Source organism: Lonchura striata, chromosome 2 (assembly GCF_050655825.1).
Source record: "Lonchura striata isolate lonStrDom1 chromosome 2, ASM5065582v1, whole genome shotgun sequence".
Classification (NCBI taxonomy): Eukaryota; Metazoa; Chordata; class Aves; order Passeriformes; family Estrildidae; genus Lonchura; species Lonchura striata.
The window spans coordinates 49,619,332-49,645,304 of NC_140704.1; the positions used below are offsets into that span (position 1 = coordinate 49,619,332).

The following is a 25,973-nucleotide window of genomic DNA, read 5'->3' on the forward strand; positions in this document are numbered from 1 at the left end:
GAAGTTCTTTTGATGCCACGCAGAAGACCTTCAGCAGGGAGGTGTCCAAAGGCATTCCCTTTCCCAGTTTCCCTGCTGTCCCTGCTCATTCTCTATTCTGTCAGATTAATAATTCTGGGCTCCACCTCACAGCTTGCACCGGAGCAGTACAAGACCCAGCTTTATGTTCCAGGCAGGTTTAGAAGAACTAGCTTGATGATGCTGCATCTGATTTTCAGCCACTGCTGAAATACATATTAAACCTGAGATCAGTGATGCTCTGTTTAAATGTTGGGCTGTGACCTGTGACAAGAGGGTTGTGGCCACCCTGGTGATTTGGCAGTGGAGGGGAAAGAGCCAGCATTGCCAGAGGCGATGAGCTGCAAGGTGGCTTGGACATGAGCTGTCAGGAATCATGTATGCTTAGATTTCAGCTGTTGTGTAGCTGCCTTTTCAACTGCCCATGATTTACACCCTGGCAAATCTCACAGCACCACCATGACCTCATTGCACAGGGAGGCATTTTCTGTCAGTACAGCTGTGCCAAAAATTCCCCATAGAATGGTCCCTGTGGCCAGTCCCAGAAGTACAACCATCACCAATCTGTCCCCAAAAATAGCACAAGCATGGCTTTGAAATCAGGAGTTAGGAAGGAAAGGGGTTAACTGTATATACTGCAGTTTTCTGACCTCTTTGGCTGCATGATTTTATCTGTGTTAAGGATAGAAACAAACTGTTGGGAGTTGGCAAAGCCCAGGCAGCACCTAATGTAGAATACTGAAGCTCCCTTGCTTCTTCCCAATGAATCTGCCCTTGATTTTAACCAAGAGGTCAAGAAATGAGCTTTAAAAAAAAGAGGCAGATGAGATTCGCTGTTAATCACAGCTCTCATTAAAAAGCACCCATGAGGAGGTAATTTTCTCTCCCTGCCTCCCTTCAGTGCTCCTGTGGCCCAGCTGCAGGGTTTGCTTTGACTTTCCTCTCTTGGGAATGCCATCAGCTACCAGGGTTTGAGTAAAGTACCTTAATACCTGAAACTGAAACCAGTTTTGGTCACTGTCTTTCTTGAGAAGATATTTTATGTTCTAAGGAACACTGATTTATCTTTCTCTTTTATCAGTGGTCAGGAAAGTAAATGAATAGCAAACAAATGAACTGTGAATAAATACTTAGTTTCTTTTTCTTTTTAAAATGATATCTAGAAATTTTTGACTCAGCCAGCCAACTCCACTGCACAATAGATGAACTAATTACAATCACTAGATGATAACACTCATCTCCTGCAACTCAGTGGTGGCTAAGATATGCTAACTGAAACTATTCTGCAGGTAAAACTTATGATTATAGAGCCCATTTTCACCAAGTCTATCAAAGCTAGTAGGTGCAATACTTACAATTAAGTTTAAGCAAATATACTTTGATGAAGAGAAGCTGATCTGGAGTAGTCCTGCAGAATTCAATGTCTTTCAGAAGGGAACAAATCAGAGCCCAGTCCCAGAAACTCCAACACAGAAAACTGTGTGTCTTTTCCGTCTGTATGGCATCAGCTCAACTCACTGACAGTTCAGCTCATCATAGAGTGTGTACACTTTCCTTTTCACAATAAAATCAAAAGGTATTCTTAAAATTAGTCTTACTCTTCATATATTTACATATTTGTTGCAACTCATCAGAAAAGCAATTTCTGGAACAAACTAGTCAATGAAAATGAAAGTAATTATTTCATGACTCTAATAATAACCTGGAGGCCAGCCTGTTGGCATCCCATCTAATTACTTCATACAACATCTTCTGTTCTTTGGAGGTTATTTCCTTAAAAATTTCACTGTAATGTTATTCATGCTTAGAGAGAAGCAAAGCTCTAATTTCTTCCACTATTGTGATGGGTTAAAGCAATACCACTGGCTGTGAAATAAATTAATTGAAATTATGTACAACCCTGTCTTGTTTGGAGTTGTATTCAGAATTAATATCTAAGCATTTACGTAAAATCATCCACAGGCTTCGCAGTAAATAAAACAGCAGCTCTTTAGCCTTTACAAGAAAGCTGTTACTATATCATGTGTATCAAACACACAAAGAGAAGATATGAAGATTACTCACATAACCTCAGCTGTCTTGGATATGTCCTTAACATAAAATTTAATCTTCCCATTTTTCCTAGCCAGTGAGGCATATAGAGTATGATCAGCTGCTGCTGGGCAGAAGCTGAGGTACATCTGTGTTAAGAGAAAATGCTCTTCCCATATCTTCAGGATTTTAATTTCAAGTTATGCATGTCACTTAACTTTAGTGTCCTTTTATGGCCTATTTTTTATTTTTATGAGGGGTATTACGCTATGTTTTCTCAAAACCCCAAAACAATTATATTCAAAGAGGTATCTAAGACAAATTCATAGTCTAAATGCTCTCATTTTTCTTAAATAAAAAAATCTTAATTTATGCTTTCTTTTGAATGTGGTAAAGCAGAAATGATCTGCCAGCGATAAGCCATACTGCAGAGTAGGTTCTCTGGGTCATTCAGTGTGTAAAAAATAAAGTAGTGCTCAATTTCCTCTGCAGATGAATACACAGATATTAGAAAGGATAATTACAAGAGATGGTGACTCAAAGAGGCAGAATATAGTCTCTTAAATACAGCAAAATACCAAAAGGACAATAAAAACTCCCAAACCATGAAACAACAAATGTCAAATAAAAAATTTAGGATCCTAGAGTATATATTCTTCTTGTATTTAAAATTATTTATTCCTACTCTGCAGGCAGCAGGGAAAGATGATAAAAAACAGGAAGCACACTGGCTTACGAGAGTTTGTTCTTGTAAGCATCATATGGAATTTTACCTGCTTATTTTATTACCATTTTAACTATTTTACTTTAAATCATGGCATGTATTATTTATACAGCTTAAACAGAATATTAATTAGAAGTGACGGTTAAGCCTGAATATAAATCAAGATGTTAAGAGAGTAGTCTCAGCGGACATTTATAATTAGCATTTGAATGTATAAATAGATATTAATTGCAAGCGAAGAACTGTAGAAAAATCTCTAGTTTTGAGTAGGAAGGGGGTTGGATTGTACACGACTGCGTTCTCCCATGCTGCGCACTGGGATAAACATGGATTCTCTCGCCTCTCAGTTTCCCTGAACCCACAGCGAGCAGATTTCCTCCGCGCTCGTCAAGACAACGAGTGGTGCTTTCTCTCGGTGAGAAAAGAATCTGGCGGGGATTCCCTGGACCCCAGGATGCTGGATGGCCCTTTCAGCAGCGCCGCTCGGAGCGCGGCTGTGCCGTGCCGGGCGGCGCTGGAGCCGCACGCGTGGATAGCGCCCGGCCGGAGCGACCCTGCCCCGCACGGCCCCGCACGGCCCCGCACGGCCCCGCACGGCCCCGCTCCCAGCGCCCCGGCACGGGAGGAACGGCAGCCCAAATGGTCATTTCATCACGGATTCGCAGGTCTCAGTAAAGCTGACCGTCCATCAGCTCCGCAGCTCTGTAAGTGCTAACAAGTAGTTAAGGGTGTAGTTTTGTCAGTAGTACAAGCATGCAAAGTTCAGGGAGAGATGAGATGCCTCATGCGGTAAAATAGCGGTTTTTTTCAAAACGTTGAAAACAGATGCTTAAAATCCTTTATATCCATCAATATTATAAATGCGGTATTCTTAAACCAATATTTTACTTATAAATATTGGTTATATATACATATATATACACACACAAATGTTTTAACTGCATTTTTTGGAAAGTATTTTTCTAAGTAGAAACCTGCTTCCCAATTAATTTTTAGCAGTGTTTTTGCCTGCACTAACGTAATTCAAACAAAGAAAAAACAATATTATTAATTTATTCCCTTGTCATTCTTACCATTGCAAAATTTTCAGTAATCCTCTGCATAGGTTAAAAATTCTACTCTAATATAGAAGGAATAGATTATACTGTTCTGCTTAATTTTCCTGCATAAACCGGTAACCAAAATTTATATTAAGCCAGTCCAAGCGTTTGCATTCTGACATATATCTAAATTTTACTTTCATTTAAAAAAGATAAAAATAACAATAGGAAAAAAGTTAAGTTCAATGAGCTGTGAATTTTCATAATCATCACTGCTATTATTACTACTACTACTATTACTGCTGCTATTACTACTATTATTTTTGCAGGGAATATTTGGTATTAAAAAATCATGTTGGAAAATTAAAATAATTTTTTAGTTAATAGTTCAGCTAATTTTTAAGCTAATTATATCTGATGTTCTGCCAGCCAAGGCTTATGAGGTGTTTTATACAAGTCTGCATTTCAATGGTTCTCTTCTAAAAAAATGAAGAGAGGTGCTAAAATTGTGAATTGATCCAAAACCCAAGTACATCTGGGGAAATGAAGAAACCCAAAGCCTGTTGACTTGCATCCATCTCCTTTGTTGTGTCAGCAATGAAACAGAGCACCAGTGAGAGACAAAAAGGATATGTAGGCTTTACATTTCTCAGACTGAATTTAAATAGGAGGTAATAGTAAACTTGTTTTGCTGGAACTGTTTTTCTTTTTGCATGGTAGGTAAGCTGGTGGTTTTCCTAAAGCCCATCAGCACAGATATATTATCAGCTAGAGAAAGTGATACCAAAAGCAAAAACAAAAAATCAAGGAGTGCCATACCCCACAAAGTAATCCCCCAGGAGTGGAGTGCTGCTAAGTTGCTGTATTTAGGACAGAAACCTACAAGGTATTTTCTAGCTCATCGGGTCCAACAGTGGCTACCACAAGCACTACATCCTGCAAGTGACATTTAAACCCTAGCTGACTCCATAACTCTTTCTCCTTTTGCCTATTTACAGGCTATATAACATGTCGGTGCCTTCCCTCCCTGCTGCGCGCATATCCCCTGTCCTCAGGTTTTCACCGATTTACACTCAGATATTTGTATTTCCTTCTTCTCTTCCACTCTGACTTTCTGACAGGGGTGCAGAGAAAACCCTCCCTTCCTCCTGCTGCTAACTTCTCTTTTCTCCTTACCCCTTTTTGGTTGCACCAGGGCAGCTCCATTTCAGGGAAAGCTTTGCATAACATTTAACACTTCAATGTATTTGAGGAACACCAGAGTCATTTAAAAATGCTGACACAAACTGAAACCCTGGAAATGCCCAGCTACATAATTAATTCTTAAATGTGTATTTGCACTAGACAAAACTTATCTCAGGTGGCTTTCCTTGCACACCTTGCAGCTGAAGTGGCATCTCAGCTATCCATGGGCTCACCTAAGTAAGGGTCACTTCACGTTTATCTCAGAATAGAGCTTTACGATTTATTAAATGAATTAATTTACCACTAAGTAGAGTTTTATTCCATCAGTTAAACAGACATTATTTAGAATTTATTTGCATTCATACTAAATTAGAAACTGGACTGATATTTTATCTACTTACTATGAAAATTGGGCCCATAATAAATGTCCTTTTCTGCTATATCTTCACTGATATATACAGGTACACAAAAGCATGGTGTTGCTAAAAATAACTTTTCTCTAACATTAAGGCCCAAGTTTTGCTATTATTCCCTACAGGTATGCAACTTTCCTGTCCTCTTCTGATCAGTTTGGGACTAGCAGAGATCTGGGCAGCTCTCAGGATCTGGAACCCAAAGTCTGGGCATGTGAGTAAGGAACTGGCTGGCTCTTCCAAAAAAAAAGGGGTGAAGGCAAACAACCTTGATTCTGTACCTTAGAACGCAAATAAATTGGTAAACACCTCTTTTATTTTCCAACAAAATCTGACAGTCTATAACTGTTTTAAATCTGCTGCACAGAAATGTGTGATTTTTACTGCAAATAATTTTTACGGTTTATACGCTTTGTAAAATGTCAAAGTTTAGCAGCTGTACTACACACACCTTCAACCTCTCTGGTTTATTATACATTTTACTGCATATTTTGAATGCATATGCAATACATGCTAACAAGTAGTAAATGTTGGTTCCTTGTTTCAGACCATAGTATAATCACATCATTGTGGTCCTGAAGGTCTTGCTAAGCCTGACTTGCAGTGCTCAAGACCTGATTGTGAGGAAACTCAGGCAAGAGAGAATGGATTCATCTATGCTCAGGTAAGCTTAGGTAAAACACATCAGAAAAAAAATCAGGAAAAAGTAACTGGAAACCAATGATTAGAAAGGACAATAATTCAATAAAATAAGAAATCAGTGAAAAGTATCAGTAATTCTAAAATTGTATTTATCATCCTCTTTTAACTGTAGAACTAAATACTTCATGAGAGCATCATACCATCTGACAAAATCACAGCTTTCAAAGTTTCAGACCAGAAACTTACTTTACTGGTTTTTTATATTTTATTTTTAATGATAAATGCTGTTCTTCTTGGCACTTCCTCCAGTACAAAACAGTTTGTGTGTGATTTTCACAGGTGTGATAAGCCTGCCAGGAAATAGGTCTAACAATGGAAAAGCACTTGAAGAGATTAGTATATAAAACAAATGGTCAAATGGTAAATCCTATTAAAAATACCCTTATTAATAAATTGGAAGATATTACTGCTGGCTATCTGAAAAATTTAAATTAAATTAATTAAATTAATTAATACATATAAAATAGGTGTAGATATTAGCACAAACCAATAAACCCACAAAGCACTTGGATGAAGTGAAGTATCATATTCTTATACACTATAAAAATTCCTGTGAAATATCAAGGAAGACAAATATTTATATTGGACGCAGTATGTCATTTTGCAAATTTTGACATTTCAGCTGATCTCCTTCAAAAACTGAGGCATTTGGAAACAAGCCAGAAAATTATTAGGATTGTTCAATTTACACAGCACTATGGGTTAATTGAAGCAAGGCAGATACCAATAATTTAATTAAATTTTGAAAGATGCTGAACTAAACTGCTGCATCTCTTACTGTTTTCCAGTAATAAGGAGGTGCACAGTCCTTTTCAGAGTTTATCTTGGTATCTTTGACTAACAAATATATTGCTTTCCTTTTCTTTAAAATTAGGTAATTAGAAATAAGCTGCCCCTTTTATTACAAGATATGCATGCTTCCAAAAAATATTATTGACCCTAAGGATAGAAAACATGCATTATTTTTGGTTATTGCCAGTGTTAACATTTTGGTCTAATCTATTTTAGATCTCTAGCAGACATTATTTCCTAAATTAATACACTAACAGCTTATGAGGTAGGATCACATATCAGTGCCACATGTGATGCTAAATTAATTTAAAATCAGACTGTGATTTCATGACAGCATAAAATTGAATTTAACACTTAGACCAGCACTGCATGAAACCACAATGGCCATTGCAGTTTGAAACACCAACCCAATATAAACTCTCTCAATGTTTCAGGTGTGTTGATGGCCTCAAGAAGAACTTTGCATGAAGAACTTTTCAGTGGAAGGCTTCAGTGCCAGAGCAGGGCATTAAACATCACAGTGCAGTGAACTAATGATCAAGTGATGGCTGGGGAACCACTGCTTCACCAAACAATACACTCAGTTCAACTGCTGCTTTTCTGAGAATAAGATTGCAATCTTCAATGTAATGCAAGTCTTTCTGCAGCCCCTGTCAAAAGATTGCAGCATTAGGAAAAAAAAAATTGTTTATGCTTTTTTTACATATAGAGAGAAAAAAAATAAGGCCAACAGGACACAATTTGGCTTGAGTTAAATTTTACAGGGCAGATGTTCTCTGTCCTCCCTGGATTTATTCATGACAAACAGCTTTTTAATATAACTGAAAACCGGAAAAATATCCTATAAAACTGCAGACTACTTTCTGCAGGCCTACACCATCTCTATATTGCATATATTACATATATCTAATGTGGCAGATGGTTCACAAAGAAGTCACAACTGGGCCCTTTATAATTTATCAATTACACCCAACTACCAACTTTTACACTTGTATTTGATATTGTAGATATATTATTGATTTTGTATGGTACTGGGACTAAATCTGAGCATTTTTCAGCACACCAAAGCAGCCTCTACTGATGATATGATCTAAATTTCAGCTACTCAATAACCGGGACTAAATTCTCTTCTGATCCCTCTTTCTGCTACTCTGTGGATAGCAAGAGCTTTAGTTTTCTTTCAGTAAATGTGAATTCTAGACATTCTTCCTCAGGGAAGGTAAGATGAAAAAGATCAAATTTCTGAAATGAAACAGAAAAAAATGTATTGTTGTTGGTAAATTGGTGTATTCCATAGCTTACATGCATTATAAAAAGGAACTGACTCCTTCACACACACATCATGTTTTGAAACATACAGGTAATTAGAACTTTAGAAACTATAGTATGATGCATAAATGGAAGATAAAGTGCTCTTGTACAAATTCTGACATTACTAATCCCATGGGAAATGATCGGGGTCCATAAACATTTTTACTGCCATTGGTTATGGGCAATGAATACTGAATTGCCAAATAACAGCTACTCAAGGTCTCCACTTGCTTTTCTGTAAGCTGCATTTTTCTTTACTCAGCACTCACAGCAGACCTACACAAGAAGCTTGGGACTAGCTGTTAATTTGAAACATTCACATTCTCAGGGTAGGCTTATTTGCAAGCTAGGTTGCAAATCCAGCTCTAACATATAACTTTTTCTTCTAAACAGATCAAAATTATGTGATTCTTGGCAGACTTTATTTCAGATAGAAGACAGGACTGTAAGTAGGTTTTGAGATCAGCAGAGCAGTGTTTATCCTAATATAATTGGGGATTTTTGTACATGCTATTTCTATTGGTCCTTTCAGTCAAATGAAATATCCACTATTGAATTCGAAATAATAATAAATAGTAAAGGTTCAGATGTTCCCCCCTTAAAAAAATTAAACCAAACCGGGGACCACACTCCCCCCAGGGGCCACCTTTCCTCCCAATAACGTCTTGTAAATATACAATATCCAGTGGACTAAACCAATGGACATTGTTTGTATATTTAGCATTGTAAAATATCCGTGATCAATCATATTATAAATATGCTTCAGAAAGATAGTTAACCAGTTAACTCAGGTCTCAAACATTTATTTATATTTTACTGTGTTTGAAAAGTTGTTCAGATAATAAATTGACAAATAGCATACATTTTAAAATGAAGAACATGCTAATTTATAGAGATATTTCAGCAGTCCTAAGAAGGACATATATTTTAAAGATCCTTCAGCAGAGAGGTGCTGGAATTCCTCTCTTTGTTAATAACTTGCTGGATATTGGTCACTTTGGACTAATGACTAGAAGATAATTAAAAAACCCAAATCTGACAGCACAGAACTGTTCTCTAATTCACTAATGTAGGATGCTAGCAACCACAGAATGCAAATATCAAGCTTCTACAACAATATTAATTTGGTCATAATGTGCATCTGGTTTATTTTACAGCGTATATTAAACAGCAGAAGTATAGCAATTAATGTATTCAGTTATTTTTATTAGAGTTTTATTTTATTATTAAGCAAAGACTTAATTACATTTTACAAACAAGCATGGGCAGTCTACTTGGTTTGATCCAGATGTTACTATCTTTTTCTCAAAAATTTTGAAGTTTCTGCAGTTTGAGAGGGGCCATAATCTTGAATAAATATAACAATGAAAACAAGAGGAGAAAACTGTCTCCATTTAGTGCAACATTGCTGACACAAGAATATTAACTTTTGCATTTCCTGACTTCTGACATTTTAACTAGGTAACTGTATGTGCATATGAATGTAGGGCTTCATTTATTTAATTTTGCATGCAATTTCCTAAGTTTGATGTTTTTTTAAATAAGAAGGAAAGCAAATAAAAACACAAAGCCTTCTGTTTATGCAGTCTAATGAAGCTGATTTGGTGCTTTTGATGTGGTATTCTCTGTATGCTGGGTAAGGCACACAGGGATAAGTGTTTCTCAGCTGTGCAGTTTAGAAAAGTCTTCTGAACTGCCAGTGTCCTTTGGATACAGCTTGAATCCCAGGATTAATAAAGTTTCTCTTTACCTGCCTTCATTCAGTTTCTCAGGAAAACACTGTATGTACTATAAATAATTGAGCTGCAGCTCTGAGAACATGCAAAAAAACATGGATCCGAAGCTGTTCACACTGGACATTTCTGCAGCATTGTACTTTTAATGATGCAGCTTCTGTAGCTCTTTTCTTATCCCTTGAGTCTATACACAGAGAACGGCAGCAAAAGCTGGTAAAATAAATTTGGATACTCATAATATGTGTCAATGAGCAGCTGTCAAATGACAGCAGTTCTTTATTATTGATCCTCTCTGTCTTCTCAGTGATGTGAACTTTTTGACCTGTGAGAGGCACTTTGTGAAAGAGGGACTGCGAGAGAGTATGTGATGTGCAAAGCCTACGCATTCAACTTCCACGCTCTGAGGGAGCACGAGGAGAATTCTGAGTAGGCTACATGAAGTATGGGCTAAGAAGGTGGAAAAGTGCAGCACTTCCAGATGGTAGTCCGTAATCTTTAGTGACCTCATACACAGAAATATTCATAAGGTTCTCCTTTTGTGCAGGCAATATTATAAGGCCAAATATATAATACAGAATTAATCATTCACTCTTTGATTTATTTTTGTCTATTAGTCTAGTTTAAGGAACAGAGTGCAATCTAATAGCTTGCCACCAAAGGAGGAAGTAACATGTGTTGAAGAGGCCCCACTGCATAATAGATTATCAGAAAGAGAGAAGCAAAATGCCCTGTTTACTGATGGGTCCTGTCACCCTTGTGCCAAGAATGACACAAGAACAGATGAGGATGCAGCATAAAAAGGAGGAAAAGAAGGCCTTTATGGAAAGGAAACTTTGGCTTAAATAGACCGATATGATACATTCTATTTGATTGGTTTATGAATAAAACCATCTTTCTTACACACCATCCTTGAGAGGAACAGAAAAGCAAGGTGCAAAAACACCACCTGCAGATTGTTTAGACTAACAAGTTATCACATTCCTACAACTCCCTAAAAATTCTCACAAGCCACTGTGAGAAATGATTGCCATTTCTCTCTCCCTGACCAGGCTGGCATCCACAGGTCCTTATGTAGTAGGGAAACATCAGAAATGGAAAGCAATTGTAGGGAGCTCCCTACTACAAGTTGCAGAAACTGCAGAAGGAGAAGGCTTGCAGATGTGAAAGCCATCCATCTGGCTTTAGACATTGCTGAATGAGAGAAATGGCCAGCATTTTCTCTCTACTCTGACTCATGGATATTGGCAAATGCCCTGTGGGAGTGGTTGCAGTGATGAAAGCAGAATAACTGGCAGCAATGCCACTGTGGCATTGACACTGCTGTGGCAAGCTACTGATGCCTGGGTGGAGACCCTGGGTTTGAAAATACATCATGCAGATGGCTCAAGTATCCAAGAGTTGGGTCACTGAAGAAAATCAGAATAACCAGCAGATGGATCAGGCTGCTAAGATCAAAGTGTCTCAGGTGGATCTGGACTGGCAACATAAGTGTGAACTATTTTTATCTCAGTGGGCCCATGACACCTTGGGCCATAAGGAAGGGATGTCACCCACAGATGGGCTCATGACCAAGGGATGGAACTTTTCCATGGACACTCTCACAAAGGTTGTCCATGAACGTGAATCATGAGCTGCAATCAAGCAGGACAAGTTTATGTGGAGGATGGTGTCTGTAGAGTGAACATGGGAGGGCAGGCTGGCTGTAACCCACTCCCACCAACCCCCCAGGGCTGGGGCCATGTGCTCACAGTGGTGGAAGGAGCCACTGGATGGCTGGACACAGATCCTGTGTCCCAAGCCACCACCCAGAACGCTGTCCTAGGCTTGAAAAGCAAGGCTTATGGTGACATGACACTCCAGAAAAAAAAGAGACAATGGGACTAATTTCTGAAAGAACTTCATGGACACCTGCCTAAAGAACATGGCATGTAGTGGCTGTATCCTGTTGCCTATAATGCACCAGCCTCCAGGAAAATCTACTGATACACTGGGCTGTTAAAGATGAAACATGGCAACAGATGGTGGGGCCTTCAAACATTGGGAGCCACTGATCACAGCTGAGAGATGTGCTGGGCTCCAATCAAGAAGGGTGAGAAAATATGTTGTGCATAATTTTTTTGGTTTTGGGGTCTCTCTCTCTCTCTCTCTCTCTCTCTCCTTTTCATTACTATATTATTATCACTATCATCATCATCATCATCATCATCATCACCACAATTATTATCAGCTTTATTTCAATCCTTTAATTGTTATGAACCCATGGGGTTAATCTTTTTTTTGTTTCTAATTCTCCTTCCTATCCCACTAGAGAGGCGGGGAGAGTGGGTGGCTGCGTGGTATTTAGCTGTTGGCTGAGGTTAAACCATGACATAACTTCATGAAGTGAATGTTCTTTGATTAACCTCCATGATCTGCGGTAGATGTCAAGCCACAGCCTGAATGCAACCTTTTGGAGATCTGCAAGAATTACATGCAGACAAGCATTTGCTTGCTCTGTGATGTAACATTGACCTTTTGTATCTGAAAAGTTGATCCAGCTGTGGGCAAGGTTTCTGTCTCCATGTATTTGGCCACCCAAAATAAATATGGCATGATTTAACTCCTACTTATCTCCCAATATTGTATTTCAATATTGCATTCACAGCATTCAATATGAAATGTACTTTGAAAAGAATTTAAATGTTTCACAAGTAAGTTTCCACTCTAACAATCATCTCCTGAGATCTAAAGCCTCCTTTTCTCTTCACATGAAAAGCACTTTATTAACATTCATTAATCCCATCCTTATTTTGAAAATGTGAGAATTAGCACATGCAAATGTAGTTGCAAAAAAACCACAATGTAAACTAAAGGAAGAGTAAATCACATCTTCTCCCTGGACCATCTATTCCTCACACCCCTAAGTTCCCAGCAGTTAATCATAAACTGAAGAACTCGACTGAAATAACCTATAAACCCTGTTCTTTGAAACACAGTACATTTCATAGAAATGTTGTTCAGCCATCTCTATTCAATAGTCCCATTTGGAATTGTTAGAAGGAGAATCAGAGTCTCAGAAGAACATCAGCCAATTTTCAGTTCTTAATAAAGTGGCTGCTAACAGTAGCCTTAGATAGGAATACATGTTTTGAATGAAGAAGAATTTTAAAATATTTTTACCATCAGTTTAAAACATAGACTGACAATTTGCTGTTTTCTATAAACACTTTTGCCATTTAAAACTTTTTCAATAATTTTAACCATTGTTTGTTCCTGAGTTTCATCACTTTTGTCATGAGACCTGAATGAAATCCTACGCTTGTTTTACCAATGCCTGGATAACTAGGATGTACTTATGTGACTTCCATCAGAGTATAAGTCACAAATTTTTACCTTTGGCATTGGGCTTGAACATACATCAGTGATAATTTTGCTTGTAAAGTCAGATAACTTTTTTGGCTAGGAAAACCCACAAGAATCCTAAAACTGTTACTCTCTATAAAGCTAGCCATGTAGTCTAAGGCATTTAATTCAAGACCAAATACACTTGGAAAAGATGGCAGCATACACAGAACATCAGCATTTTGCTAAATCACTTTGTTTGCCAAATCATGTCCTTCTCTGGAGGACTGCCATCCAAACCTGGAGGATGCAAAAAGCAAAGGATTCGTGCCTTTTAGAGAATGGCAAAATGTTGTCAGATCATAAGATATATGAAAAAAATACTGCCAGCTGCTCAGTTTACTGAAACATTCGGAGAGAGTGTAGTGCAGATGAGAGGGCAGAAATTGGCTTAGGATCAGGAAATATCTTGTACAGGAACAATCAGCCAACATGCAAGAAAGAGTCTGAAAAAACTGTAGGATTAATTATGTAATATACATATGTTTCCCATAAACTTGACTTTCAAATTCAGAATAATTTACAATAATTAAAAGCATTCTCCAACTCAGGTCAAGACATCAGAGCTGCTGAAATGCTGGTAGTGATAAGTGCTTGATATGTTTTCTTTGACCGTTTCTACTACTGGAATTTACATTTTTTCTTTTTTTAATTTTTTTTTTTTTTTTTTAGAAAAATGGAAAGATAAGCAAGTTTTCAGGAAGAACGAAAAAGCCATAGGGGGGAAAAATACTAAGTCTTTCAAAATTCTACACCATTTCTTTATATCACACCTATGATTTGATTGAATTTTACCATAGTGTTGACTCGTGTTCTCTTAATTGCAGGCAGCTATTGAATAAAAAGTGACAACAGAATATGATTTGTATATGACATAATAGAATAAGGTTTTATTCTGCTTCTGTTTGTGCTATCTGAAGGAATAAGCTTTTAGGGTGCCAAAATTATTGCTAGCCTTGTTAACTACTTTGGAAGAGAAATAGTTGACATAAGGATAGCCAAATCTGTTCTTTTATGAAAGTGTAATAAGACAGAAAATAATTTCATTGTCAGATAATGCTTCAGTTTATACGACACAATTAGATTTGCAATAAACTACAAACAGATTTGATAATGTCACTTACAACAATAATCCTGGAAGAAGCAATAGTGTAGCATTCAGCTCCCTGACACCGATGAGCTGGAAGAAACCTGCCAGGGAGCAGCTGATTACCCCATACAGAGTTACATGTATGAAACTGAAAACAGAATTTGACAGGCTATAGATCATATATTTTTAATTTGTCTCCCAACTACATAACAAGTTTAGCTCTAGTCTACATGCATTAATATTCCAAACACTCAGCTCATTAGTCTAATCAAGGGATGGGAAGACCACACAAATGTATGGATTGTTCAGCAATCCTGACCCACTCATTCACACCCATGTAATAGCCCTGCCATTCACTCATGCATAGAAATGATCACAAAAGCAAACAATGCCGTGCTCACTCATTCACTTAATTAGTTAGTCACTGTTTCACTCACTTGGTTGACTCAGTCCTTCTTACTTACAGCCTTAGAATCTCATCTCACTTTCCCAGTGAGTAATACCAATTAAAATTCATTTAAGGCCCACATAGATTGAGAAAATCAGAATTACACCCTCAGTCTGACAGATATTAAACTTCATAAAGCAATCCTTCAATGTGACTTGGAGTATTTTAAAATCTTCAGCAGAAATTTAGTGCAGCACAGGCCTTGCCTAGCCTTCTCCTTTTCTCATCTTTAACTCTCATCCTTTGAAAGCAAAAGATGAGTTTCTGCCCTCAGTATTATTTAAGCACTATTGAGAGCAAAATCTGATTTTTAAAATGTAAATTATAGACAAGGTTTCAACATTTATGTAGTTGTCAGCCATCCAGCCTTCAAAAAAACATTTCCCAGCATCAGTCTGTGTAGACACTGAGTTATTTCATAATTTTCTTGGCTAAGGCCCAGTTCCCTTAATTTCTCTTAATTGTATGTTTCATACCAATCATGAAAGCTTCAGAGAGGAAAGTGATATGTAACATTTTGAAATTGTTAAACCAATGACATTTTTGATTCTGTGATACAAGTTGGATACAAATTCAAATGGGTCATTCTTTCCATTAGATATCTGACCAGCATATTCAGCTGACACATAAAATGTAACATTGTCTGTCAGTCTCATGACCAAGTCTTGCATCACTGTATGACAGAGTTTAACATACAGGTTTCTCTGTATTTGGGCATGCATGTAAATCACTGCAATGGTGATCCTTTCATAAAACATGGTCATAAAGCATGAAAAGCTTATTGTCTTCTGATTCTAGAAATAGATTATTTTCCCAGTAACAGCTTTCTCAGACCAGCAGCAGAGTATACTTTTTTTACCATTTTGATCTTCAGAGATGTATATATTACAAAGAACTGCATATTTGGCAAAAAGTAATTAGAAATAATTGGAAATCCTTATACCTAGGAAGTAAACTCACTGACACAATGTCACAATAGTGAATGGGTCTGGGTAATCCCTTTTCTAAAGTTGCATTGATTTGTGGATGTTTTTATCAAGGGCTAAGACTGGGAAAAAAAAAAAGTCTGGGGTCCAAACGTGATAGATACTCTGTACTTTGTACATCTCCATAAACTTTTGTGAACATTTTATTTTTATGACTTGCATTAGTTTACTTAATGGGTATCTTAATCTCATTATCTTTTTACTTTTGCTGTAAAGTCTTTACCATACATCTTTTTATACTGATTTTTGATGATATAACTTACCATTCCTGGCTAGATTTAACAGTTTATCAAATCCACTTTCAAACTATAGGTATTCCTAGTTTTCTCCCATAAAGGCATTCAGTTTTTCATTCAGTTTAATCAAGTCTATGTTGATAAGCATTATTTTAATTTTTACATTTATTAATTTACTAACCTTGAATATGCCAGATCTTATATGTATATGCATAACATAAGATGCATTATTTCAAAACAGGTGTGTAGGGTTGCCTGAAGTGCAAACACCTCCTACTATTTTAGATGTCAGGATTGTGTAATTCTAGGACAGAACAGGACAGGACAGTACCTTTACAAAGAAGGAGCTGAAAGTAGATGTGACATAAATATCAAAGAGAAAATGAAGAGGGGTAAATGATTTCACAACTGCATTTGGTTTTGCAAACAGTCTGACTTATCACTACATGTATGTTGCACGTGGCTGTCAGAAGAAGTGCATTCTGCAACCAAACATGAAGATTTAATTCTAGTCAATGAACTCTGTCCATCTGCTAAGGTAATTTAGCCCCTGCCTCTGGAGAACTTCAACATATCAGAAACAAAATATTCAAATAGAGCTCAGGCTTTTAATCTTGGATTTGGCCTGATGGGAGACCATCATCCATCAACACTTATTGAATACCCACTTGAACCTTTAAATTTGCAGCAAAATTCTCCCCTGTGAGTGGTACACTCAGCAGCATCATACAGCTACACTGCCAAAAGTACCTGGAAATGGGGCCAGGGCTTTGCAATTTAAATTCTCAGGCATATGTCTTCATGGCAATTTTGTGATATTATACCATTTAGACCTTTAAGTGGTTTGAATATAAGCATAAATGCAGGTCAGGTAAGGAATAAAAAGAAAAGCAAAATGTAAGCAGAAAAGGAAGAGAAAGTATTTTTCTCACACAACTTACTTAAGCAGCTTCTGTAACCACAAAATAATCAAAAGTAGATTATTTGAGGTGAAAAAATTTCCTACAGATAGGCTTAAAGACAAGTTCATTTCCAGTTGAAGGCAGGGGAAGTCAATTAACCCCTTTCAAAAACTGAAATGGATGATCACATGCAATAAGCTTAATCTGCATGTTAAAAAAGTTAACAGGAAATCACTTACACTGCTTAAGTTGCTGCATAAAAACAACATTGCAGCTTTCCTTTCAGCAACATTTCTCTTTAGCCAAAAGGATACTGTCCTGCATTTAATATAGAACTGTAATTTGTGTCAGCTCTTTGCATCACTCTTGCTCCCACCTTTGTCTTGCATCCTCTGTAAAACCTTGAACACAGTATGAGAGAGCTGAGGTGGCACAGCATAGTGAAAACACTAGTAAATACCCAGTAAAAGATATATCATATACCTTTATCGTGACACATGAGGCAAACACTCAGCAAAAGGACAAGTAGCTTTCTGCTACTTGGGGATACGTGTGAGGGGTGTGTGTGTGCCACTGATGTATTTGCAGAGCTAGGAACCAGCTGCATGCATTACCATTCACAGCATCAGATGCAGGCAGCCCATAAATGGCACAGAAATCTGTGCATTTTCCTATAACAGCACTGTATCAAATCCCAGCTATATTTAGCAACCTACTCCCTGTTACACCTTTTTTTCCATGCATGCAGTCTGTTTAATTGCCATTGTTAGACAATATGCCCACACTTGCCACTAAACATGCACCAAGAACTTCTCCTTTAGTTGGGTGAGTTTCCAGGTAATGGCTTTTGTGAAAAGTGCAAGTGGCAGCCAGTCCTTTAGTTGCACAGTAGGCAAAGAGTCCACAGCAGGAGTAACTTCTGCTAGCAGGCACCCTTAGAGCACTGTGTGGTGCTTCTTTCAGGGGCACATCCTTTCCAGGCCCCAGGCCCTGTGCCTTCAGGCCACAGCACCCTACTTTTGAGAGTGAGGGAAGCCAGGAAGGACAGTGCAGGACCCTCAAGCACCATTCCTGAGACATGGCAGGTCTGACAGACGCTGTTGTGTATGTTATATCTTGCAATGACTCGTCTCCTCCTCATTTAGCCTAATGAGCACCATATCCACAGTAATGTTGGCCTATTTTCTGATTAATAAATTCAATTCTGCAGAGAAGCATATGGCAAATGGGGAAAAAAAAGAGGTCAGAAAGGACGTGCAAAACCGTTCATAAGGTTGCATTTCTTTGAGGGAAATTGGTCCATACATACCAGTAAGATATTAATGTAAAACATTTGAAAACATAGCTAATCTCAAAGTGGCTAGTTGCAAAACATAGTCATTAATTTCTTGTTAAAAGTTAACACAAACTCCCTGCTTTTTTTATAATAATGATACAAGAGGCCAATACTTTAAAAGGGTCTCTGATATGCCTTTTTATGATATGCCACTTAATATTCTGATTTCTGTGTATTCATTGCCGTGCATAAGAGATAAATGCTATTACAGATTTAGACTGTACTTACTTTAGATTTTAGACTGTAGTTACATTTCTACATATGTAAACATTTTGTAAAATCTCATCAAATTCACATGGACCAAAATGCAGAATTTCAGACACACTACAAGCTAGGGTCTCTGTAAAAGTACAGGGTTAGGAAAACACCAAGAAACAAAGATCACGCTCCTAAACGCTCTACGGGATGAAATACTACTTGCAGTGCTACCGGCTTTGATTGTAGGGGTAGGTGTAACCAGGACAGGGTTACACCTACCCCTCCATCCTCCTTTCCTCCCTTCCAGCGAGCTCGGGAGCTGGAACACGAGCAGGCTGAACCTCTGGAGGCTGTGTGACCGATCCGTGGAGCCAGCAGCCCGCGCCACGGAGAGAGCCAGCCCAAAGCTGCACGCAGCTTTGTTGCGCTGCCATTCCGGAGCACAAAGGAAAGCGACGCTGCCATCAGCAAGTCACCAGCTTATCTACAAGAATTACAGATGCAGCTACCGGCGTCTCTGCTCCGGGCTGCCAGTGCTGGGGGCAGCCTTGCTGCGCCTCTCCTGGAAAAAAACGGGTGGGCGAGGGGAAAACTGGCCAACATCTCTCGTTATTCCAGGCCGAGGTAGTTCCCAGACAGGTCTGGCTTGGTCCCCCAAGCCTGACGGGAAGAAATACCATATGATTCTAACTACAAGGAAATCTTGGGATAATAGTGCATAAAGAATACCCTATGCTTTAGAAATAACACCTTCTTTCAGATATTAAAAATATCTAAAAGAAACCACTTAACTGTTAATTTTGCTTTGCAGCAGAATTTTGTTTGCCCCTTCTTTTTCCTGGACTCAAATACCACTCCTTAAAGGGTGAAAGAAGCACATAAGGATCCCCCCATGGAAGCAATCATACCCTGATGCTGTCAAACAATTATTTTTATGTCTAATTGATGCTGGTGATCTAGCACTGACAAATCCTTATTCTACATAGTCATACATGCAATATGAATGTACATGTTACATTCATATGCTGGAAACATAGAAAATGCTCTTCTACAGTGTGTTAGCTATAAAAAAAGGGCAAATGCTTTCAACAGTTCCAGAAGGGTCTAAAACTGATACTTTTTTCTTGAGCCTGATTTTATTTAATTGTCATGTAACATGTGTATATTTCTTCAATGTTAGCCACTTTTCTCAAAAGCACTGTACCATGCTGCCACCAGAATTCACTCCTTTGAGAAAGGCTCTTCAAAATACCAGGTTTTGTAATTATTTCAAAAATTGTTGTGCTATTTTTACCTAAAGATCCAATTGGAATGTCTCTGCATAATACAGATCCTTGTTCAAATAGTTGCTTTTTAATCACAGAAATACAGCAGAAACAGAAAACCATTTGGGTGGTTTATTCTGTGAAAACAGAAAGTCTGTATGGAGCTTGTTGCAACATTAAACTCCTGTGTAGAGAATCAAACTGTTACCAAAATTCTCCAGGAGGTTTGAGGCAGCCTGAACTACGGATCAGGAAATCAGCACCTCATAGAATTTCTTGACAGGAGTTCATTGTTTTAAGAGCCTAGAATGGAGCCTTGGTGTAGAGGTTGTTTTGTACAGTGCAAAGAAGAAACAGTAACTCAGTTCAAAACATGTACAGTTTTCTAGTAAGCATCACTTTCAGGTACAGCAGATGAATAATCTTCTGTACAAGAGAGGAAAAGGATGTGATCAGTGCTGAGGTTAGTTCACAGGGTAGGTTCTATAATGCAGATCTTTCCACCTTGTGGCTAAGCGTATCTGCTGCATTAAGTTACCTCACCCTTATCTAGCAATTATTACTTTTCTTGTTGACCAAAACCAGATCTCATGAAGTGCATCTTGAAGGATCAAAATAAATTACAAAACCTAAATTGTGACGAGACTGGGTAGCCATTTTGGTGGTGGCAGCCATCTTGGGGTAGAATAGATTCACAATAGCTGAATTTCCAGAAATGACTAATATTTTTCAAATGTAATATTTTAAAGACAATCTTCCCAATTGTCAGCCACTCCACTAGAATGCGAGGAAGGTTATAGCTATCTACCACGATATGACATGTAACTGTAATAGGAAATAATTTCTGCTGCGTGCTTTTTGCTCGTAACTCATGAAACCCCAGAGATTAAAAAACAAAAACAAAAACAAAAACAAAAATCAAAAAAAGAGATACTATTAGAAACACCTTTTCAAGGCCATGAGGTAAATCAAGAACATCCAGAGTGGGAATGCCCACACTTGAGACCTCACTCCAAGTTTAATACACAATGAAGCCCGGAAATTTTAAGTACTTTCACATAGAAAGAGACTATAAAAACACACAAGTACATTGCCTTTAAGTAGGAGAACACCAAGCCTCACTTGGCACATAAGCCAACTGCATTAATTGGGGGATGAAGGTGCATTTGTGATTTATTTCCCTGCAAGAACTTTTTATCACTTAGGACCTCATTACAGTGGCCACTGGTCATTTTTTGAACTTTGACCCTGTAGAAGCACTAAGGTAGCGCTAGGAAGCACAAGTTAGAGGGAAGCTGATATTTGGTGAGGAAGGATGACGGAAACAACGATGTATCGATTGCTCCAGCGCACATCGGAAGTAGCACTCGATGTGGGACGCATGGGAAAGTGATCTGGTCACAAGGGAGGTGAAGTGTATCATTAGAAAACTTATCTTGGCAATTTTATTTTTCTCTGCTGAAGCAGAGTAAAGGCTGGAGCGACCAGAGAGCAGGACGACGGCAGAGTAAAAAGGTGCACGAACCGTCAAGTTTTAAATACAACCTCGGCAACAAGATTGATGAGCGCGGCTCGTGGATTAGAAACGAGGGAAAACAGCAGCAGCCTTAGAGGCTGGAGACAGCACGTAGCGAGCAACAGGATGCGAGCCTGATGCGGAGAGAGCACTTTGCTGCGGCTGCTGCGATTTATGACATCCCCCCACGACAGGGGGAAGCCGCGCTGGATGCGGAGCAGCGAGGGAGAGGAAGCCGCCGGCGCGATGCGCTGAAGGAGGGCTGGCGGCGGTGAAGTTTGGGCAAGCAAAGGTCAAAGAGGCGGACGCGAAGCAGCAGCGCTGCAAAGTGACTCAGCCGGCCGAGACATCCGCCGGGGAGCGGCGGGGCTGCCCCGCCAGCGTGGGCTGTCCCCAGCCTCCAGGGCTGATACATCCTCGTTTTCCCTACGTGTCACGTCTGTGAGACACGCAAGCCCACGGCATGATCTGGCGATGTGGGCGCGTTTGTGATTTATTTCCTCCGTGAGAGACTTTTCTTAGTCAGAACCCCCTTACAGTGGCCGCTGCTCACTTCTGCCCCTGAAGATGCGCTGAGGTAGCCACAAGGAAGAGGAGAGGTGATATTTGGTAAGGAAGGATGACGGGACTTGTGGAAGCAAGGGTACGGCTCCAGTGTGTCTCGGAAGTAGCACTCGATGCGGGGCGCATCGGAAAGGGATGCGGTCGCAAGGGACGGGCTAAGTACCCGCTAGCAAAACTTATCTTGGCAATTTTATTTTTCCCTGCTGAAGACGGAGGAAGGCCGGAGTGACCTGCCGCGGCTGAGCTCCGGCGCCGGGGGCGCAACAGGCGGAGCGGCGGCGGGACGGAGGGGCCGCTCCGGACATTCCCGCCCCCGGGACCGTTACGGCCGTTACGCCGCTCCCGCTCTCGGACCGATTCAAACTCGGCAGCGGCGCCGAGCGGGAGCGGGAGCGCGGCCCCTCCCGGTGCCCGCCAATCCTCTCGCCCGCCTCCCTCCCCTTTCCCCTCCCTCTGCCCCTTCTCCACGTGAGGCGGCCGCGGAGTTCCGAGCGGCCCCGGCGCGGCGCGGCCCCGGGCCCGGCCCCGCCGCGCGGCGCGGGGGGCGGGGGGCGGCGGGAGCGGGGGGAGCGCGAGCCCCCCGTCCCCCCGCGCGGGCAGCGCGAGAACAAAGAGTTCTCCCCACCCCTCCCTGCCCCCCCCGCACGTGGGGAGCGAGGCCGCGCCCCGCGCCCCGCCCCTCGCCGCGCCCGATTGGCCCGGCGGGGCCCCGGCCGCGGCCGCCCGTCCAATGGAGGCGGCGCTCGGCGCTCGCCAATGAGCGCGATGGCGATTGGGCCGGCGTGTTTGGCGCTCGGTCCGGGAGGGTGAATCCGGCAGCCGGAGGCGGAGGGAGGCAGAGCGGGAGCGCCGAGCGGAGCTGGCGGCGGCACCGGCGGGAGCGGCGGCGGCGCGGAGCCGGGGCGGCGGGGGGGCGGGTGAGTGAGCGGGCGGGCGAGCGACACCTCGCGGGCTCGAGGCGGCGGCGGCGCCGGGAGCGGCTATTTATACCCGGGTCCTTTGTCATGGGGGAGGGGAGGAGAGGAGGGGAGGGGGCGGCAGGGAGGAAGGGGAGGATGGGGGCAGCGGCGGCGGCGGCTCACGGGGAGCAGCCGCGTCCCCTTCCCGCGGGGAGCCGGCGGGCAGACACGCGGGCTCCCGGCCGGTGACAGCTGGAGGGGGGAGACATGGAGTCTGGAGTGCCCTTTGTCTAAGTTGGCTCCGTCCAGCCCGGCCGGCGGCTCCGGTCCCCGCCCGGCGGGGCGCACGCCCGGGCTGGGGGCGAGCTCGCCGTCACTCCTTCGAAGGGCGGGGGCGGCGGGAGGCAGAGCGGGGGGCAGACCCGGCGATTCCCTTCCCCTCCTCTCCGCTCCAGCCGGCGGCACGCGGCGGTGGCCCCGGCGCGGGCAGAGGGAGGTGTGCGTGCGTGTCGAGCCCGAAAGCCGTGCGCCCGAAAGCCGTGCGCCCGAAAGCCGTGTGCCCGAAAGCCGTGTGCCCGCCGTGGGCAGCGCGGCACGCAGCTCGTCCCTCTCTCCCGGGAGCCGGGACAGTCCGCCCGGGCTCCCGGAAGCCGGGGCCGGCCGGGCGGGGAGGCTGAGCGCGCCCGGGCCGCCCGCCCGCGGGACGGCGGGGCTGCGCTGGGGGTCCCGCCTCGGCTTTGGGGCGCTCCGGGCTCAGGGAGAGAGCTCGGGAGGGGCCGGGGGGAGCTCGGTCTGGCGGCTGCTCCGGCGAACTTCCTAATCGTGGAGATCACCGTGCGATCCCGCTCTTCCAGAGCGCCGGGAGAAAGTTCATAAATAGCTGAAAATTCCGGGGTTTTGGGTCTCATATCGCCAAGCACGGCGATACGGAGCACTGTTTAAAGGTAGGGTGTCTGGGGAGGTGTGAAGGAGAGTGCTGGGCTGAGCCGTCCGTGAGCAACAAATGTGTGGTTGGATAAAGAAATCGGTGTGTTGTGGCATCATGCACATGTATTTAACATTACCAGGTCTTCGTGGTGATTCCAAAATTGTTATTCATACACTAAAGAAAAGCAACGCGTGCACAGATGTGCGGCAGGAATGGGACAACAAACTTGTACATTATTCGAGATACTTTCTAACTTACAAAGCACCATACTGATTTTATTTGAGCAAGAGAAAAGTTTTTTAAATTTCTAAAGCTGGAAGTTCAGATTCTTATTCTCTCTGATGAGAAGCACGTAACAGTTTGGAGAAGGTAATTTAATTTTAGCAGGATAGGTTTGTCTTTTCTTAAGTCTAGCAACTCTACTTTCAGCTATTGTGAGTTTGGTTCTTACTAATACAGATTTCAGCAAAGAGTTTTTGCCAGCACGTTTAGTGTGATCTTCACATCTAGGTGGGGATTCTTCTCAAAGATAGGCTAATATTTTTTGGGGGGGGTTGGCACATTCAGATTCTTTATGCAATTTATAAAAATTTAAAGGTAATTCCTTGTTTGTTCCCAGTGTCTATATCAAATTGAGAGTCCTGGGAATGTTTATTTGTGGTAACAATAAAGTATCTGCAGAAGGATGGGTATTACTTGTACATAGTGTACAATAACTAGGCTCACTAGTGATTATTAAAATGTGACTATTTGAAATGTACTAAGTCTTTCAGAAAATGCCCTTTCAGTATTTTAGGAGATGTGACTCAAAAGTTTTCTGTGATGTGTTGAATGATTTTAAGACCTAGTACTTTTACAAAGTACTAAATAAAAACGTCACATTTCTTGTTCTGGAGTTTCCTTTGCAAGAAGCAAAAAGGAAAAATATTTTTTTCCTTCCTCCGCCTCCATGAGAAATGAAAGTAACAATTAAAGCTAAACAACCTGTGCAGAAATCTGTGACAGTATAATGTTCCATGAGATGCCAACTGCTATTCTTGTCTGGAACTTTGGAAGGATTCAAGACTTTAATTTAGGAAAAAAATTGGGAAGAAATTTAGAGTTCTTTCATAGATTTTTTTAATATGTAATTTCACCTTTAAAAGTGGCAGACGCTGAAACTCTGCACCTTCAAAAAGTCATAAAATGTCACCGTTCAGTTTAAAATGAGCTGAAGTGGTGGTGTGTGAGCTTAGACCGGAGACCTGAAATTCAAGCTCAGCGTTCCCCCCCCACCCCGCTGTGTTTTTTTCCTTTCTTGCTAAAACTGCCAACAAGCTAAAATATGGTGATTTCTTTGAAGACATGCTTTCAAACTGGTTTTTGTTTGTTCTGTAACATTGCAACCTTCATAAGTGAAATGTAAATATTCCCGTGCTACTTCTTACCTGCAAAGAAACTTTGGCTTAGGGAGAAGGGAATTTTTATAGTGCATTATTGAATGCATGAGCTGTGTTAGATATAGAGAGACTGCAAGCCACTTTCTGTAAAGAAGCTTATGTCAGAATAAGCTACATCTAGAATCTGGTGCAGGCCAACAGTGCTCCCAGGAAAGTTGGTGCACTCTAAAATTCCTCTTGCAATTAATCAAAAGAAGTGCTCTGTCACCATTCACAAAACTGTTCAGTTTCTGTGCCTGTATAGATTATGGATGTGTTTTAGTAAGTTCTCAGCTGTAATGATAAAACTGAGTAACAATTTTAGATGAAGGTTCTATATTCATGTGATTGAACAGTGAGAGTTATTTCTTAAAATGGCTGCAGCACTGACAGAAGGCACATATAATAAATGCCTACTTTACATTGTGTTTGAGCAAAAGTGCTGTGGAAAAACTTTAGTGTTGGCTGTAATCTGGAAGTTCTGTAATTCTACTGTTAGTACTTACAGATGGATCTTAGCTGATTTGAGGAAAAGTATCTGTGAAGTTTTGGGGGGAATAACGTTTTCCACAGCAGGGATACTGAAAATCTCAGGAACAGAACCAGAACCTGGGCTTTGCTGAGCAAGGAAGTTCACGGAGTCGATAAAGTAATTTTGGCAGTATTACTTATCCAAGAAAAATTCACTTTACCAGGTGTTTTTAAAGAGTGAAGGAAATTATCTGCATACTGTAAATTTGATTCTTAATGATTTGATGGAGGCGTTTGTGTAACACTTACATTGACAAACAAGACCACTGTTAAAAGAAGCTGTAGGACAGTAACAGGAGGTTTATTTTAATGTTGAAGCTGCT

General features: G+C 41.0%; 1 protein-coding gene across 13 annotated transcripts in view; it reads left to right on the top strand.

The window, feature by feature from the left end:
* The first annotated feature begins 21,148 nt into the window (after positions 1 to 21,148).
* Positions 21,149 to 25,973, top strand: part of EZH2 (enhancer of zeste 2 polycomb repressive complex 2 subunit) — a 51,081-nt gene continuing 46,256 nt past the window's right edge. For 2 of the 13 annotated variants that reach the window (XM_085573416.1, XM_077786395.2), the window contains exon 1: positions 22,609 to 22,791. The gene's annotated coding sequence lies outside the window, so the exon portion shown is untranslated. Of the gene's footprint in view, positions 21,920 to 22,607; positions 22,792 to 23,465; positions 23,718 to 25,973 lie in introns of those variants that run through there. The other 11 variants (XM_085573429.1, XM_085573424.1, XM_085573432.1 and 8 more) reach the window with 11 other exon arrangements.